Source organism: Xenia sp. Carnegie-2017, unplaced genomic scaffold, assembly GCF_021976095.1.
Source record: "Xenia sp. Carnegie-2017 unplaced genomic scaffold, XeniaSp_v1 HiC_scaffold_56, whole genome shotgun sequence".
Classification (NCBI taxonomy): Eukaryota; Metazoa; Cnidaria; class Anthozoa; order Malacalcyonacea; family Xeniidae; genus Xenia; species Xenia sp. Carnegie-2017.
The window spans coordinates 189,197-206,865 of record NW_025813522.1 but is presented as its reverse complement, the minus strand read 5'-3'; the positions used below and the strand labels follow the sequence as shown (position 1 = coordinate 206,865).

The window sequence follows — 17,669 nt, the reverse complement described above, 5'->3', positions numbered from 1 at the left end:
TTTTACTTTCAAAGTTAAGGCAATCGTTTAACGAGAATTTCCAGTGCTCATATAATATATCACTTCTTACAATTTACTACATTAGGTGTTACTTTCCAATGAATAAAATTTGGCGCTTAAAATGCAAAAATAAACTTTTACCCTAAGAGAGTATCGCAAATATGTAATTTATGATCGATGCATAAGACTGAAAAAGCGGTGTACAGAGAATAAAAAAAGCGAAAGCAAGCATTTGCTTATGCTTGTTTATACACGAATAATGTATTTTATATTTTTTTTACCTTAAACATCACAAGAAAATCATGAGAGCAATGGTACCCCACTTAAGGAAAATCCATCAAGAACCAAAAGCAATGTGCACTTTTTCAGTGCATATTATCATTACTGACACTAAATTTTAATGGTAATGAATGTGCGCTGGTTTTGTTATTAGCAAGTGTTACACTCCTTATATGTATAAAAACTATGATTGCGATGAATAATATCTATTAAAGCCCAATAAAATGAATGTACAAAAAAATGTTTTTATTCAATAGCGGAACGTTTCGTCGTAACTCTTAAGATATCATTAGAGTACTAAATTATAAGTAATCATGAATATATATATATATATATATATATATAGGAAGTTTATAATTTATGATTTTCCGTATAAAACAGTGCTCGATGCCCGAGAGCAGAGCGTAATATTGGTAAGGAGAAGAAAATACAAAACAATTTCATCCCGATGATTGCTCACTCTTCAGGGATTTAATGAATTCATTAAATCCCCAGAAGAGTGAGCAATCACGAAACAGGCTTGTCGGGATGAAATTGTAGTTTTGTGTATTTTTCTCCTTATATATATATATATATATATATATATATATATATATATATATATATAGAGGCTCGAAGCAACGAGTCGAAAGCTCAACAAAATCAATTAAAAATCCGGAGAAACTTTTATCTTTTATGTACTCAACGCTTGGATTACAAATTTTCAAACTTATATATACATACATAGAAGATAAAAGTTTCTTCGGATTTTAAGTAATTTTTTATTGAGCTTTCTACTCGTTGCTTCGAGCCTTCATCAGAATGAGGTATTTATTTACACGTGCTTTTTCGTCACATTACCATACATAAACGGAACATCAGAAATGACTGCCAGACTTCTTCGACCATTTAATATTAACGTCGCCCACAAACCTACACAAAAACTCAAATCATGTTTCACCAAACATAAAGACAAAACAACAATTCATGATACAACTGTTGCGATTTACATGATACCATGTAAAGACTATTCAAAGCAATACATAGGACAAACATCTAAAAAAATTGAAACAAGACTCGCAGAACACAAAAACGCAATAAAACGACGAGATCCGAACTCACTATCGGCAGAACATACCCACGGGAACAAACACACACTTGACTGGACAGAAACTAAAGTACTCGGACGCGCACAGACCAAACATGCACGCAAATTTAAAGAAGCTTGGTACAGTAAAGACAACGACACAATAATCAGACGTGTCGACATGCCCATCATATGCTCACAACTGAAGAAGGGGGACAGGGAACTACAAACAACACCAAAACTAAAACACTACACTCTAATATTATTAACACCAATCATATTAACAATACACCAAAACCCATGGCAACGCATTTCACCCCATCCAATCACATTAATCTACCCACTTATCCAACTAGACGCTCTAAACGTCTCCAAGCTAAAAGCACGTGTAAATAAATATCCTCATTCTGATGAAGGCTCGAAGCAACGAGTCGAAAGCTCAATAAAAGTCAATTAAAATCCGGTACTGTTACTCGTATGTACTCGTATGTACTCGTGTGGTGTTTTAGTCACGATCGTCAGAAAGTGTGTTAAAGATAGACGTTTGTCGGTATCTTGAAGAAAACTAGCCCCTGCCTGATGAGGATCTGGAGAGAATACACAAGCTGTATCGATTAGTCGCATATCAAATATGTTCTAGGGGGATTTTTCAAATTTTATTGAATAAACATCGAAGACAATTTTCGGCTTGTGTTTATGCTAGCATACGAAAACACTTCGCGTCACCAGACGGACTTTATACACATTTTAAAAACGCATGTTATCACGAAAGACCGTAAATTTAAAGCCTTAGACAGACGCTCTTTGATGTTCTTTGTTATAAAGTAAATGGTTTGAACCCGGGAGTATCGTTATATGTTTGTAAATGATGATCGTCCAGGTTAATAAAGTCCTGAGAAGGACTGTTTTTGTTGTTGTTGACTGACGTTTCAACAACCTTAGCGGTAGTCATCTTCAGAGTCAATTCTTTGTTATTATCTGCAATTGCGATGCCATATCATTGTCGAAGGTTTGTCACAAACTGCACAAAAGCAAAATGCATGAGTGATCCACCCAAAAACTTGTATTCATTCATAAGTTATAAAGTTAATCGAAAAGTGTACTTGTACATTGTGCACGCAAACACGCACGTAAAACATTACGGATAAACAAAACTCTACAGTCAAGAACAAAACATAGCGGCTTAGAGCTTATCACCTATATAAAACTACATAATCTTTCAAAGACTCTTATGTATACAAATAATAAATTAAACGTATAACTCTTTTGTTGGTCACAGGTTTGTAATATGGGAAAATGAAATATTTCTATTGCACGAAATGTACAGTGTATAAAACACGCTTGTTTGTTGTTGTCTGGGCTTACACTTGGTATGTCGGCTAAGCCTAGTTGTAAGATCTGCTAAAATAATTGTTTCTACGTCTTATAACGACTAAATATTGGAAAAGTATATAAGCGTGATAAACTACACAACTTTTGTTAATCTTAACAATCGCCGACTGTTGTTTTTGTTTTAAAATTCCAGTGAACAAATGTGCTATATATTATTATAATACTATTATTTTATATTGTGTAATTCAGTGGATACCAGCCAATGACGTCAGTAATGTAGTCCGGCATAATTTAGCATAAAGCTTTTTTTCCAAATTGGCGAATAAAGATTCAACTTTATGTCAAATTTTCTCAACAGCAAAATTCAAAAGAGACACGAAAACAGGAAATTAAGTATTCCATGTCTCTATGATAAACGTATGAAAAAAAAACTTTCGTTGCCAATGTCCTTTAAGCAAAACTCATTTACGAGCTGTGGAGATTGTACCAAGAATTTATAAGGACTAATCACAGACAAGGAGATAATAATGTAGAACTAAAAGCATGATAGTCATACTTGGTGCATTTAAGCTTGTGATGCAATTGGGTGAGCAATTAAGCTTGGAATATTTGGAGTAATTATCCAAATGAGATAACAAAACTGCATTCCTTGACAATCTGAAATTCGTGTTTAAGCTGGTTAATATCTGCACCTCTACTTAGTTTTCAATGATGCATTGTTGCTGCCCCGTGCATCTTTATGAATTTGTGGTAGGCCAGTTGTAGTTCTTGTAAATAGCAGGGTAGATCCAGGGAGTGTAAAAAGTGTCTAATGACATAAATGTTATAAATTATGCACTATCGCATTACAGAGATCAGATACATCAAAAAAATTATATAATATGAGAATGACTCTAACATTTTATTAAATCGTAGATAAATTTATATTTTCTTACTTTACGAAGCAATATTTCAACACAAGAAAGCACTAATAAATTTCGTTGTAAACAACCAAATAATTATGCCTATAAGACGCGCTATGAGCGCTACTTGATACAATATCAATAACAAATTATGACGTATGAAATTTTGAATGATGTGTGGATTTAGCTGCATGTCTCCGGAGTTGAACCATTGCGTTTTATAAGAGAATATGTCAACGAATTTACTATAAAGCCACGTTTACACGACAACTATTTTTGGCAGAAAAAGACAAAATTTTAGCCCGCGGGCCACAAATACTGGCCCGGCAGTCTTAAATTTTGTCGTAAACGGTTTCAGACGGTCCGCATGCCAAAAATTTTGGCGTACAGAGACCATCTTCAGAGGTTGTCTCGGCACGCCAAAAACATGGCACACGGACCCAAATTTTTTTAACGCAAGCGCATTAAAAAGAAATATGTCGGCTAAAACAAGAGGAAAGCTGTGGTCGGACGAAGCAACGCATTTTCAATATCATTGTAGGCAGAAGAAACAATCCGAGCATCATTGAATGCATTCAACAGTGCGCGAGCAACGTCTAACGTGTATAAAATATTTCTGGTGAGTCATTGAAGTTGAAGATATGATTTATACATTCATTAATATTGTTTTTCTAATTATTAATATATAAAGCGTGTGATTATGTAAACAAATATGATGCACAAATCCACAAACCATGCGGAAAAATGGTGTTTTTAAACCGGATATACAGGCATTCAGCTTTATCAATTGGATATCGTGATTCAATCCATTCAGATTTACCATGTAATTTACATATGCCAATGGATGCCATGAACAAATGAATTTTCAAACTAGCAGAAGTTTAACTGCCTATCTACTGTTTTCACTTGGACTAAAGTTTGTACAAAGTATATTATTTATATGCCAGTTATTTAAAGAAAATTATTATGCTGTGTTATTTTACAGTCTCAGTTTGACGAAAAGGGATACAAATGGTTTACCTTAAAGGAATTGATAAATAAAATAAAGAAATTACGTCTGAGATATAGAAAAGGAAAGATAAGTCACGGCAAACAGGAACGGGTATTTCGAAAAGTGGAAGTTTTTCAATGAAACTGATGCTTTTCTAATTGTGCGACAGAACGTTAATTCTTTGAAAATTATTTACACAATTGGAGAAGGCGATGAGCAAATTGTGCGCAAATTTAATCATGCAAAACTTGGAAAGTTAGAGGATAGCAGTTTAGACCTAGGCATATATAAAGACATTTTCAAGATAAGAATAATTTTGATGTTACATCGACATATGTGTTTTGTAATGCCTGTGTTTTGCTATCACCTGTCATTAACAACCAATTCTTATGGCACGGATACAATCTCTTGAAAAGTACCTGTAATGAGCAACTTCGTGATTATTGCAACCAGTAACGGACTTTTATGCCATAAGCATTTAATCAGCTACTTTCACTTATAAGGAGTGACCATTCACTTCCGTAAAAACTATCATATTTGCTAGTATTTAATGCCATTTTACGTGCCTCAACAATCAACACTGTTATTTTTTAAGTTTCAAGCAAAAACCTAAAGCCTAAACTGTTCACGCTTTTATAATCATTGAAAGCTTGATAGGGGAAATAATTATATGGCTTGAAAGTTATGGCTTTACTTTTATGTATGATTTTATCTTATCAAATTTCATATTAAATTTCAAAGACTCAAGTTATCACAAGAGACGATGGGTATGTGTCATTGTAATTGAAAACAAATAGTATTGTGTACAAATCACAACTTTTTTGTCCTGTTCTGAAGTGGATTAAGTTATTTAAGTGGATTAAGTTATTTAAGTGGATTAATTTATTTTAAGTGGAGTTAGTTATTTAACACTCAAAGCATTTTATTGTTCGAATTTATACATCTACAGCGAGTCATTATCAACCTAATTACCAGTTTTGACATAAACGCAAACTTTATGGCCATCCTATTTTACATGTTTGTTAATTGACATTTCAGCAAGCATCAATACACACACAACCTTCTTGCCATCTTTCTGTCGTACTTAAATTTTACTTTCAAAGTATTCCAGCCATCTTTAGTGAATCCATTGTCTGCAACCAAAGAATTATGCCTTGATCACATAACTCTTAGATAGGGAAGGCAATAAATCATTCTCGTATTAATAACATTTTCCAATTGCCTTTAAGGTTATGTATGAATAAATGTTGTTTCTGAACCATGTTCCATATAAGCTTTGCAACCTGACTTTCTTACCATGTTGTCAGCAAATACGTCAGAAAAAACTCTACCCAAAACTTTGTGTGCTGTTTGAAGTAATCGTTTCTTTATCTTACATGCCCAACGAGTAAAAAGAGCAGGCTAGTTTTTGCGTAAAGGAAAGTATTTTGCAAATTGATTCAAAAAGTTACAATTTCATATAATAGCAAATAAGTAAAAAAGTGTGTGGAGTTTTCCTAACAAAACCAGATAAAACATCACTTTATTTCAGTATGAACATAATAGCCCCATATAAAATTTCTAAGAAAGCCATTACAATAGTAAAATAAGGAAAGATAAAAGGTTCTTTAATAGTTACGTTTCATCCTTAAATTAAAACATGTTCAGACTATTTAAGATAAATTATATACATGAGGTTTTAAATACAAGCATATTATTACAGGGTGTTAAATTACATGTGAGGAAAGTAGGAAGTTTAGATGACGGAATGAAATGGGAATGGCGGTATACTAAAGAAGGTGAAGGGGGATGGAGTTGCCTTGGTTGTTAAGAGAGGGTTTAAGTTTGGATATGGGAAGGCTTTTATGAATCATAGTGTCATAATTGTCGGAGGAAGAAGAGAGAACTGAGAAGCCATTAAAATTGGCAGAGCAGTATCAACATTTAAATGAGTATATAAAACTTGATGTCAGGAACTTGGGAACCCCTATCCTTAAAAGGAGAGAAAGAGAAGAAAAGCTTGGAAGAACAAAAAACGAAGCAAACGTTGATATGAGGAAGATAGCATTACAGAGTCGAGTGATTTGAGTGCAAATCTTGAAGACAGTGTACGCCAGTGAAAGGAAGACAGAAGTACATGATTCCCTTAGGAGTAGTATGAATAAGATCTTTGGGTTCAAACGTATTGTTGAGAAAGCGGTGAACATTATTGTCAAATATGTATGAAGGGAAGATGCTTAAGATGAAAAATTTCTAACAACTTCTAGTTCTGTATTAAAGTGTTCATAGCTAGAAAATAGATTGAAAATTCTGTGAAGTAAAGAGGAGATTAAGCAGCGTTTGAATTGAATGGGAATGATACTATAGAAATTAGTGAAGAGACTAGTGAAAGTGTGCTTCCGATAAGCGGTATACTCATTTAATTGTCAATGCTGCTCCGCAGCGTATGTGAGTAAACCACGCGTCATTTACACACCAGAATATCAGAACACTTCGTAATCTCTCCCTTAACAGGGAAACCTTCCTATGTCCACCACCATCTGCTACTGTCGATTCTCTCTTCTTCCTTTAACAATTATGAGCTTATGATTCATAAAACACTTTTCTCACATAGAAATTAACACCCTGTAAAAAATGCTTGTATTTGAAACCTCATTTATATAATTTATCTTAAATAGTTTGAACATGTCTTAAGTTAAAGACAAAACGTAATTATAAGAAAACCTTTTCTCTTATATTTTTATTGTGATTGCTTTCTTAAAAGTCTTATGTTGAGCTAATATGTTTATACTGAAAATTCACTTTTCGCCTAACAAATGTCTGGCCACGATTAAACATCAGTTTATATGATATTAAAGTCCTTTTCGATAATGTGTTATACACCGGAGTTTATGGCACTTCAAGTGTACTTGTTTTTTAATCTGGTGAACAAGCAAAAGATGCAAATATCTTACCTGTGAAAGCGAGATGTTTTTTTTTTTGTGGAAACTACGATAGGCAACGAAAGAAATGCCGAAAAAGATATCGCATTTGTTTCTGTAAAATTCTATATAATTGAATATAGACATCAGGGGAGGTCAAGAATATTTTCTTTTGCAAAGCAGTCATTTTAGCGAAGATTTTTTGCATCATTGCCCAATCAACTTAACCGCTGTACTTATTATAGAACTAAACGGCCCTGACCCATGTTTCCTCCAGGTCATATAGAACTCCATGTGTTAACCTCGTCAAAACTCGTAAACGAGCCGCGATTTTGTGATAGAGCATTATTTACATAATCAGCGATTGGAATGCTGCATTATTTGCCATCATCTGACATAGTGTAAAAAGTGTCAAGCTAATCACAATACAAGCATTCTGTCTGAGTGGTACCATGAGACCTGATTTGACACCCTAACCATATTTTTTTTGCGCAATGACTGTCACATCACTGTTGATAGGGAAAAGTATAAAAAAGAGCTTGCTAAACCAACGATATTATTAGTATGATTATAACACACTATATAAATAATGGCCTCTTTACAGTGAGTTTTGATATTCTTTACCAATTAAGTCATGGTTTCAATTGTTTTGATATTCAAGAAGGCATTTCCATCGAGATTTCAAAGATGAAAAAACATGTGAATGCTTTTTGGTTCAAGAGAGAGCTTGAAAGAGCAAATTGCAATTTCCGCAGAGTCAGAATATATTCGCTTTGTGTAACAGTAAGGTCAGATTCTGGCATATTTACTTGCTGTAGATGATAAAAATCACTCGATTATGCTTATGACCCTTATGACTCGATTATACTTTCTTATTCTTAATGATGTATGTGTCAAATAGAATGGATATGGTATTCAGTCCTTCAAATTCATTAAAATGACCTCGTATTTTCAGTGAAAATACTCCATCTATTTAATTATTAAAGGTTGCTATAACACTGCAACTGTGTCCTTGACTTGTTTGCTTTGTACCCTACTGATAGATATGTATATAAATAAATTACAGTTAACGTTTTGGATACTCTTACTTTCTAGGCAAACATGTGCATGTTCATGGATTACATTCTTTAAAAAAATGCAGTGCAAGTTGGGCATTTCACCTCTTTATTCCTTTCATTGTCCAGCAGAGTATCTGGTTTAGGGAAAAAGGGTGTAGTTGGTGAGATCTTTTCAGCATTACTTGACACCTCTGATTGCCTGAAATCACGAATTGGCATTTCCATAGAACGACGTACGTTTTGCAACTGACAATTCGCCGACGTCCCGAGTCGATTCGCCAACGTCTAAGGCTCGTTCTCCAACGTTCACTTGGTTTGTTTTTCAAGGATGTAAAATCTGTAATATTAACGTAAGGACATTCTGTACAAGTCTTTTTTTTAGCAAGCCCTCTAACTTACCACGTTTAAGGGATTACTCAAACCATACCAGGGTTAGGGGTACTTCTATATGTTTCCTCACAAATAAAATCATAAAGCTAATGCTGTATTTTTTGTTAAAATTCAAAATTATTCCAAAATTTTGTAAAGGTTTAAAAGGCACAAGTACATTTACTTCAGAGATATATAATCTAATTTTCTGTGCGTATGTCAAGCTCTCAAGAGAAATTTACAGCACTTTCGTAAGGAAATCGTTTGTTCTTAACTTGCTATGCAAGTGAAAACTAAATTAGGCCAGCACAATGAATTTCCAGTGATAAGTCAGAACCAACAGTTATAAATAACGATAATGTGTTCACTGGATGTAGTCTGTGATGAAAAAATGGAAACAAATTGTTTCAAAATATAACACCTCATAAGTTATTAAAATCAGTCTTACATTTTTTATTAACACTTCCTCACAAAATATAGATTATAATACAATTTACCTCATATAGTTTTACCTAATATTGTTCTGTTTAATAAAAATACTTACTTTATGAATAGAGTAAACTAATTATTTAGTTTAATCGAGTAAATCAATGGATAAACAATTAAGAAATCAGTTACTGTCCCGTTAACGTTATCAATGGTATTTTGTATTTTTTGCATTTCATTCTTCAAAAAGATCATATTAACAGTCTATTAAACACGTGACGATTTATTGTTTCTTTCTAGTTAGTTTTGGATTTAGTGGGGAGCACAGCGGTGCTCACCCTGTAGACAATGATTACAGGGGCTTAGAGGGTGCAGATTGCAAAAGTTTAAAAAATCGCCTTATTTATAATGGCAAAGGCCTTTATTGACTATTTAAGTTTATCGACTGTCAATGATATTTATTTTGTTGACAGAAAATAATATCCATTTTAACAATAAGTACGTTGTATAGTAATTAGTTTCTGACCGATAAACTTTAAGTGATCCCTTAGGCCAGAACACCTAAAATATACTTATTGAATTAACATTTATTGCTATCTTCAAACGGCAAAATTATATATTAAACAACTCAGAAGAGTATAAAACGGTTATAGTAATTGACGATATAAGAAATATTAGCGAACCTCACTAAAATAACCTGCGATCAGAAACAACCAATTAAATTCTTGTACTTTAATACGATCTCATTGTTTTATAATATATACTGTTTGAATGTTGATGCATTATGATTGAAATGTCATGCCTTTTATCTCATTTATCCACATGCTGGTCCATTGAGATTGGAGCAGTTTTTCTGTTGGCAGTTTTTCTTGTAGATTCCTGTACATTTCTCTATGTAATCTTTTCAGTTTCTTTTCAGATATCAGTCTCATATTGATGTAAGTAACTTGGGCTTCGATATTCATTGACTAAATTAAGAGAAACATAGGAGCATTTGCGTGTCTTTTACCACATCTGTTTAATGTATTATGCCATCGCTCTATATCAGTGTTTGTGCTGATGGCTTTCTCATACACACTCCACTTTTTATTGGGAAAGATCTTACTTTCAATCCATTGGTACTTGATATAATCCACAAGTTTGCTTAAAGTTAAATCTTGACTGACATGTTTTTTCAACACATACAACATTGCTTCAATTCGACTTGATGAAATAAATGAGAGGGCCATCAATTATCTTAAGTACTTGTAGATTACAGCAGCATTGCTATATGCAGCCTGCAGGCTAAGTTCTTGGATCTAGGAAAAAATATCTTTATGAGGATTTAAACTGATTTCTATCTATTGTGTAAGTCTCTGGCCATGAAAAGATAGAAGTGCGTTAGGTAGAGTATAGCAACAAAGCATGATGCATCAAAAATTACCTTCCTCCGAATAGACTGAGTCTAGGTGAAGAGACAATGTTAAAGTCTTGCCTGTGGAAGTCTGCTCTTCAAAACTTTCCACAACGCAATTTCAAAATGAAATGTAACTCTTTTCATGTTAGGTTTCATTGGTAGTAGGTCATCTTTTTTAGACAATACCTAGAAGTTTAAAAAAACAGAACAAAAAGTTTCCATACGAAAGTGTACAGAAAATCTTTATTTACTTGTAGGAGAAATATCAGATTTTCCACAGTTTGACAACAAACACTAAAAGATTTAGAACGTGTATGATCGTTTGGGAAGGGACTCTAGACATTGCGAATATACAGACTCTTTGGCAAATCTACCGGTCACCTTTCCAAACTAATGTCCCAATTAGTTTCGTATTCCTCACTTGTGTTGTCATTCATGCCCCTTTGTTAGGGCAAACTGACATAACAATCCAATGCTTGAGCTAAAGCTACGACATTGAGCAAGAATGCAAGTCTGTTTGGTTTCCAGAAGCCTAGTTTTTACCTGCAGAATTGCACAAGGGCCTAAATTTTTCCTTTAAAAGTGCGTAAGAGCATGGATGATCCCTTACGAAAATTATCAATAGGAATTCCTATTAAAACTTTCTACAGGATCCTATTGGAAATTGGCCCATGAGCCTATAGGAATAATCTATAGGATGCTGTGAGAACCTGTAGGAATTCATACAAGAATTCCTATAAGAATTCTTATAAGAATTCTTACAAAGGAATCCTATTGGAAATACTACAAGTTTTCCTATACAAATTATTGCTATAAAAATTTTTACCAGATCTCCGAATTCCTATTAAAACTTCCTATAGGATCCAATTAGAAATTGGCCCATGAGCCTATAGGAGCAACGTATAGAATGCTGTACGAACCTATAGGAATTTATATAAGAATTCCTACAAGAATTTCTAAAAGAATTCTTACAAAGGAATCCTATTAGAATTCCTAAAAGCATTCCTATACAAATTCCTACAACAACTGAAATAAGACATGCAAGAATTCCTATAACAATTCCTACCAGATCTCCTACGAAAATTCCAGCAAAACTCTTAAATGAATTTGTAAAGAGGCTAAAGTATTGCATACAGATTACAACGGAATCTAATCGGATTTTTTATAAAATCGCACGTGAATTGCTACATGATCTAGTTGTCTAGGGGAGATCTTAAAACATACATAGTGACTTCTACATAATTTTATATGACCTAAATTTTACCCACAAGTTTCTATAAGACTCTCTAAAAGACTATAAATTGTTACAGGATCATAGGATTGACAAGTCATAAAAAACAGACACATTACTTTAGCTGCCCGTTAAATATAATACAGAAATCAAATAATTTAATAGAACTTAAAAAACTTTAAAATTGTATACGTTAATAAAATTGCAAAAATACCAATAATACAAATAACGTTTATGTATGTATAACTAGAAAAACTTGAAAAATTAGCTATCAAAAAAAATTATAAAAAGAATCAGTTATCTGGTACGTTGTCACTTATTTTGAATTTTTTACACCTTTATGAATCCTTTCACCATTTTTTTGTGATGTAAGCGAAATTTTTTACAACCACATCTATAATGGACAGAAATCTGCTTTAAAAAATTAGAAATCATAGGGTATACCTGGTGGAAAGTTAAATTAAAATTATAGCTACTGAGCGGGACCGTATAGCACTGTTTTCAGCGCTCATGTGGTAGCTACTTGGTACCTGGGGTTTTCTAAATGAAAGTTACTACTTTAGTGACCTTTATTGAACTGTCAAGTCTGTAAGCAGACGCGTTCATCTTTTCCGCGCCCAAACTTAGTTTTTTGTTGTTTTGAAACTGTCGGGTAATATCATGTACATAGTCTCTAATTTTTTGACTACACTATGAAACAATTTAAAGTTTCATATAGTTTTATTGTTTATTTGGTACATGTCTTAAAGCATGCTGCAATTCATCTAATATTTACTTGTAACTACATCAAATATTCTATTAAATGTAGTAGTTTTCTGGAGGACCTGTATTAATTTCCGTATTTATTTCCAATTTGCATAAAGCCATCCCACAAAAAAATCCTCACGGCTGACCGTGCTAACAAACTGTATTAGACATCTTGCAATGATAGAATAAAGGTTTAAAGCTTTATTTACCACACAGTGCAACAACTATTGAAGCATCCAATGATCGCTTTTGTGTTTTATCTTTGTGAGCATTGGACGTTTTTCCTGTTAGGAAATGTGTTGCCAACTCATCTCTGGACCAAATCATGTCCATTAACGCATACGTGTAGTTCTTTGGATTTACTTGTAAAGTAAAAAGATCCCTCTGCGAAGGCAAAATCTTAATACCAGGAGCAAGTGCTACCTAATAAAAAATTTAGAAGGCAGAAATACGGAAATGATTATTCGAAATATTTATACGTTTTAAATTTATAATTTCGAATTAGCAACAATTTTAAAAAACACTTGAGAAAAACGACGATTTTATTTGAAACGCAAGGCTGAACTTGACTTAACACTAACCATTCTGCACTGAAGATGGCATTCTGATAATGTCGAAACATGTTTGCTTTCAAAAAAATCGTCGTTTTTCTCAAGTGTTTTAAATTATATTTTGCGGTGGCATTTCAAAAATCAAACTCAAACGCCAACCTCCAAATTTTACAATTCTTGCTGGATATCTTTCGCTTTCCGTTTTGATTGTATTTACATCAGTTCGTTTCGCTGCATTGAAGTCTATGGGCCACTTGACAATTATTTCGTGGGTAAAGAGCCAAGATTCGTTCTCAAATGTTGTAGAATTTTCATCTTGTATTCATGGTGGCATTTCAATAATTAAAGTCAGCTCGTAAAGCTGTTGTTTAAATTCTGGTAAAAAATTCAAACATCAGCAGCCTTTGATTCAAGAGATGGCATTATCATTGTCTCTTACACAACAACTAACTCCATAGCACAATGCTTCGTTTATTTCATGTATTAGATATCTAAAGAATCTACCATAGTTGTAAATTTGGAGAAAAAATAAATTACATTTCCTATATATTTCGATTGCTACATAGGTTTTTCCATTAACATTTCCAGAAGATTTCCTATAGGAATTTTGTTATTCATATAGGTTTTTAATTTCACTATCTTCTTAAAGGATTTCTTGTTGGAATTGCCAAACAAATACTATTAATATTCCTATAGGATTTCTTAGAGGAATTTATATATTCCTATAGGCTTTAAAATTGCCGCCATTTTCTTAATATATTTCCTATCAGAATCGGAATTAAAATGAATTCACTCTCCCTTCCTATAGGATTTCCTACAGGAATTTAAATATTCATATAGGCTTTAAAATTGCCGCCATTTTCTTAATATATTTCCTATCGGAATCGGAATAAAAATGAATTCACTCTCCCTTCCTATAGGATTTACTACAGGAATCTTATATTCCTATTGGAATTCTAATAAGATCCTATTGATAAATTTCGTAAGGGATATCTGGAAAAAAGCAGCAGTTAAGATTTTAAAGATGGCAGTGAGGATGGCCTTTCAGTTATTTATAGAGTTTACTGTTTATGTTTAAGGTATCCATGTATTATCTTATAAAAATCTCGAGCTTGTCATAAAATTTTAAATAGAAAAACGTGGAAAAGTATAGCAAAAACACTAAATGTCTTTACTTTGTTAACTCAATTTAAAACTACACAAAAACATATTTTCTCTATACAAAATATGACGACGTATGAATGAGACAACAAATACGGCAAACCAAAACTTTTACGCAATACTTGACTCTGAAGCTGACTACCACTAAGGTTCTTGAAACTTCCGTAAATATTAACCCGATTAGTCTATGTCAAGACCCTACCATTATAGACAATATACGTATAGAAATGTGTAATTTATAATTTGCTTCAAGTTGATCTCTGAAGAAATAAATCTTATTTACAACAAAATTTCCTTAGGATGAGACAAAAACTAATCAATCAAAAATATGATTTGCCATTAATTGAATTGCATAAATATCAATACATATCCTTTACACAGTAGAGTCGCAACTCATTTGAGAAAGCATTTGCAGTATAAAGCTTAAGGGATTTGATAGTCACAAATATATGATATGCCTTGGTAAGAGCCTTTGCGTTGCGCAATTTTGTACAGATTATGAATAATAGATATCGATCGCCATACGGTGAGGATCACAACATGTAATATGCATTCTCTTTTAAAGAAACTCAAAATTGTTTTGCCATCATTTTGTGAAGTAATTTTTGGGGGTGGGGGGGGTGGTAGGGTAGCAGGCGTCAAATATGCAGGAATATTGTTTTACTGAAAAATTGTATCATTCTAACATTCACTCCATGTGGTGCTTTCTAACGCATCCATCATTATTCAATTTCTTTAAACGAGACACATCTTGTTGCAAATCATTTGTAGTAATTTAGAAAATTAAAGTAGCTTGTTGCGTTAAATGTATAGTTAAAAAAAACTGTTGGAGAAGCTCTACCGTCACTAAGATCTATTTTACTACTATATTACTAATTTCTAAGGGCATTACAAACCCATATAGACTGTTTTAAAAAACGGCAAAAATTAAAAAAAAGAAGCTAAGTAAACACTTACAGTGCACATGTTGACCCAAATATTTTATAGCAGTCTGCACACGTTTTCTCTGCCATTTGCTTGAATAAGAAATACTTGTTGAAGTTAATAAGGCACATATTACCATTTAGATTTAATTCATGTAGAATAGATAGCAAATGAGAAAACAAATTTTTATTTTTCTAGTACCCATGGAAGAATTGGACAATGTAACTATCAATCATCCAATAATTGACCGACTTAAGTCTTACATAAGTTTCACACAAAAAAAAAGCAAACGACTTTTTGCCATTGCTCATGTGCTTTTTCGAGATGATATCAATGCAACTTATATTAATATGTTACGAGAACCAGTTTCACGTTTTGTGTCGTATTTTTACTTTTCGAAAACTCCTCTTTTCCAAAGTGATTACGCTAAATATCGACTGTATCATGTTAATTCAAGCATGGAAGAATGTTTGGAAAACCAGTACCTTGGTTGCATTTGGAATGAAATGACCCTTTTTCTGTGGTCCATATTCTTACTGTAATGAAGGAAGTCCAAAAGCCATAGCGCAGGCAAAACAGAATATGTTGCGTCGGTTTGTCACTGTTGGTATTACAGAGCATTTAAGAGATTTCTTGACTGTATTAAGCAAACGACTACCAGATTTCGTGTTACCTCCTCCACCCGAAGAGCTTACTAACTACTATGTTGCTAACAAAACAATGCGAAAACCGCTTTCAAAAAAGATCTTAAAACGAATAAGAGAAGTCAATCAAGCAGACATTGAGCTGTACAGATTTGCTAAAGAGTTATTCTATAGGCAAGCAGCGAGCTGTGGTGTCAAAATTCAAAGCCATGGTTACAAGAAAGTGAATAATTTGACAAATACAACGGCTGCCCACACTACATGAAATGAATAAAATTTTGGCTTTCCAATTTCTTACGTAGGATTATAATTACTTTTACATTACTTATGTCCAATCTGTATTTACACAATTTACTATAATTTTCATATTGTAATCAATCTATGGTCCGCATCTGTAAGTAATAAGTCTTGAAAACTTATTTAACAGTACTATTGTCCTGAAAAAATTAGAATGGTTAATTGAACATGCACACCGTTTTGCTCATTCTAAATGGGTATTACTCAGAGTTCTAAACTTTAGAATGCGAAAGATAGCCAATTTAGATTGCTTTTTGTGCTATGTAAATGCTATGTTTGTCTCTCCTGACCTCAACATCTCTTGACACTGTTAGTGTGAGACAGGGGAAAAGATGGCGCTTAGTAGGAGCGGCAATCGCAGGGTAAAACTATACTCTTTGACTGTAAAGACAAACTCTGCGGCTGGGAAACTTAGTAGGAAAAATATTTCTCCTCTCCTAATGTTGTTCTTCCAATTTGTACGATCAATACATTTGAAGGCTTTCAAGAAAACCTTAACGAAGGTACAAATAATTTACGTGGAACTGGATCTCGATATGAAAGGAGAAGAGTGAATGAAAGTGAATCCTGGAAGTGTTTGCAAGATAATTTAGTAAAGTCATATATCGAAAATTGTGCCATGTTACCAGGACAACTCTGCGTAAAATGCGTAGAAGATGGGATACCAGCAAAAAAAAGCAGAAATTAGATGTCGTGATCGCGGTCACGGACAGTTCTACTGTTTTGAGTGTACGCAATCCCTTCATTGAACGAGGAATGTTTTCTACTTGATTTAAGTTTGGAAGGTAAGTTTAAATCTTTCTGGTGGCACAGATGAATCCCTATAAAATTTGCCTGCCAGCAAAAGATAAACAAGTTAAGTCGTCTATTAGAAGGCAATTCTAGGCGATTATTTCCAAAAGTCAATTCTTCAGATGAAATATTTTTGCTTTTTACATTTGGAATTTGGCTTGTTAAGCTCTAGTATTCATCAAATGCTGGCAATTTTTTAAACCACGTCTTAACTCTAAAGTAACTTAATCTGTAGTATTTTGTTAAAACTATCAATTATTTTCAAGAACAACATGCTGCTATATGCTGTGCATGGTGCCTCATGTAATGTATACATGTTCTGATGCTTAAATAACTACTCTTTAGACTGATTGTGAAATTTTGTTCCATTACTTTATGGTTGTATATTACGTGACAGTCAGCATGCTAACTGCTCTTCAATAGAATCACATACTACAATATGTGTGGATGGAAAAGGTAAAGTATTACAACAATGACAGTATTTTGGCTTTCACTACATGTAAATGTGTATATGTTAGTCATACTGTTAGGTATTAGCTTAAATTTCTATGTTAATTATTTGCATCCATTACTCCAATTTTTAATCTCATACAAAATTTAGGT

General features: G+C 33.2%; 1 pseudogene; it reads right to left on the bottom strand.

The window, feature by feature from the left end:
* Positions 1-10,105: 10,105 nt before the first annotated feature.
* LOC124456565 lies at positions 10,106-13,671 on the bottom strand (annotated as a pseudogene).
* Positions 13,672-17,669: the final 3,998 nt, after the last annotated feature.